This window comes from Orycteropus afer, unplaced genomic scaffold (genome assembly GCF_000298275.1).
Source record: "Orycteropus afer afer isolate SDZICR_OR568_19922 unplaced genomic scaffold, OryAfe1.0 scaffold00060, whole genome shotgun sequence".
NCBI classification, from domain to species: domain Eukaryota; kingdom Metazoa; phylum Chordata; class Mammalia; order Tubulidentata; family Orycteropodidae; genus Orycteropus; species Orycteropus afer.
This window is the reverse complement of record NW_006921647.1, coordinates 9,135,871-9,138,666: the sequence shown is the minus strand read 5'-3', so window position 1 is coordinate 9,138,666 and position 2,796 is coordinate 9,135,871.

The window sequence follows — 2,796 nt, the reverse complement described above, 5'->3', positions numbered from 1 at the left end:
TGCCCAACCTTCCTTCCGAGGAGTGGCTGGTGGGTTTGAACCGCCAGCCTTCTGGTGAGCAGTCAAGTGCCATAGGCACTATGCTACCAGAGCTCCCAAAGGTCAGACTGGGAGCTATATTTTAGGGTAAATCAGTAATTATTTTCATTGTTCTTCAGGATAATGCTGTATGAAATCCTTTCTGACTACAAATTATTTATCAGTTCTGTTCTGACCCTTTTTTTCATGTCAGTGCCAATAAGATTTGGTGTGAGTGTGTTGAGGCTCTCCTTTCTTCAGAACATTTTTGACTCTCTCTGGTGGCTAGTGGATAAGCATTTGGCTGCTAACCAGGATGACAGCAGTTCAAACCCACCAGCCACTCCACGGAAGGAAGATGGGGCAATGTACTTCTGTAAAGATTTACAGCCTTGGAAACCCAATGGGGATCACTATGAGTCAGAACTCATATGGCAGTGAGTTTGGATTTTTGTTTTAGTTGAAATGTTATCCTGATTTGCAAATTGTGTTTTAAATAAACTTCAATTTCTTTTATTGGCTTAATATGATTTGAAAAAAAAATAAATAAATACATATTTACTGTGCCCTGATTGTGTCCTGGGACACTCCCCCTACTTCAGCTCAAAGCATTGTGTTCAGTGTGAGCTGGGCAGGGTGTTAACCACCAACCCCACTTGGAGAACAAAAACAACAGAAACAGCACAGCAGAGTCCAGCAAACAGCCTGCTTCCCAGGATGCAGTCTCCCAGATCCAGAAAAATCAGGAACTTTGCCTGGGGGCAACCATAAGTAATAAGAAATTTCTGAGAACTTGAAACCAAGTTCTCCTCAGCATAGCCAGTGGTAAGATCTCACACTTTGCTCTGTGTTCCTTAAAGTGCCAGATTTCCTCACTGCTTCTGCCAGAGAGCAGCTGAGTGAGGAAAAGGAGCTTCACTCCCAGAACTTCTTGTCCTACTCTGAACCTCTGACAAGTCACTCAAATTGCCGAGGCCTCAGTATTGTCATCTATAAAGTGGAGACCCTCCTGTGTGCTCCAGTGAAGGTCAAGGTCAATTTTTCTGTGAGGATCAGCCGGCCACACAATAGGTGCTTAAGTCCCCCACCTCATTCTGTTCTTTCAAAGGGGCTTTTCAGTTGCTCATCAGAATTCATTGTCACCACAATGAGGTTCTGGGGAGCTCTGGTAGCATAGTGCCTAAGGCACTGGACTGCTGGCCAGAAGGCTGGTGGTTCAAACCCAATAGCCACTCCTTGGAAGGAAGGTTGGGCAATCTACTTCCGTAGTGATATCGCCTCAGAAACCCAAGGAGGGGTCGCTATGAGTCCTGTTCGACTCGATGGCACATAACAACAACAACAACAAAGAGGTTCTGAGCTTTAGGAAATGATTAGTCACAGGGAAACTTCTTTCTTTCGTTCATTTAAATAAGAATTACCAAGAGGCCACTACAGGTCAGGCATGACCTGGGTTTTGTAGCATACAAAGAGAAGTCAAACAGGGTTTGTAGAAGAGAGGACACTCCAGAGGCATCCCACCATTATACCCTCACTTCTTGCACAATTTCAGTTCAAGTTCTGTGAAACCCAAATCAAACTACCTCCTTTCCAAGCCTCCTGTTCTTACCACACACCAAGGCCACCATCCCAGCAGGAAGTGAACTCCCCTCTGTGCACTTATGACAGTTACTCCTGGTAGGGACCATTTAGGCATAAATCAGGCCTGGCCTGGTGACTTGTCTCCATTGTTTTTTAATTGTCTTAAAATGGCTCTTTATATCTTACATTATTTTATTTAACTTTTCTGACTGAGAAGGGAAACCCAGCCATCTAAAAGTTCACACGTTGGCTTTATCTTCATCTGGGAACAGCCACTTTCATACACACAGCACTGGCATTCACTTTAACATGAATTTATAAGAATTTCTCTGTCTTTAATCTATAAAATTAACAGTAGTTCTAAAAATCATCTTGGTTCAAATAGAGTATAGACATACGCAGACACGTAGTTCATTGAAGACAGATGTACTCAGCCCAGGCTCAGCTGTGAGTATTCCTATTCCTTTCATTGTGAATAAGAGACTGCTTGTGGTAGAATGTCATTTAGAGTTCTGTTTACCTTTGTGTTGCATTCTTACAGTAAGAAGACCATTAGTGAATTTACTGAAGGGTGGGAGCATGGAGGGTGGGAACCAAGGAAGAGGAGAGAAGGTTCCCTAAGTGTTTCTGTGTTTTGAGCTTGACTGGTTGAAATAATGCTTTTAGTAGAACTCATTATTTATTAGTTTTCCATGGGCTAGAAACTATGCTACACATCATACCTAGTAGGTAAGTATTTATATCTATTCACATTCAAGACTCAACTAAACCACAGTGATGCAGAATTGTTTTATTGCACTGAACTTGTAACACAAAGGCAGCTTCCTGGAAAATAGATTTAGTAAAAACAACTGTATTTGCAGACTTGTCTGAAATCATTTTCTCACAATTCCCACCCCAAACCCAGGAATTCAGAAGTGCTGCAAGATCATCAGGTATTAAATGATGTTGTAAATGCCACTGGAAACCCAGTACTTTGGATGATTTGAAGTGTTGAAATAAAAAGGATTTTTTTGAGTGTTTCTATAGATATGAGTGGTGTGTCTGAGGGAGCTCTGGTAGCATAGTGGCTAAGGCACTTGCCTGCTAACCAGAAGTCTGGCAGTTCAAACCCACCAGCCACTCCTTGGAAGGAAGATGGGGCAATCTACTTCCATAGTGATACTGCCTCAGAAACCCAAGGAGGGGTCACTATGA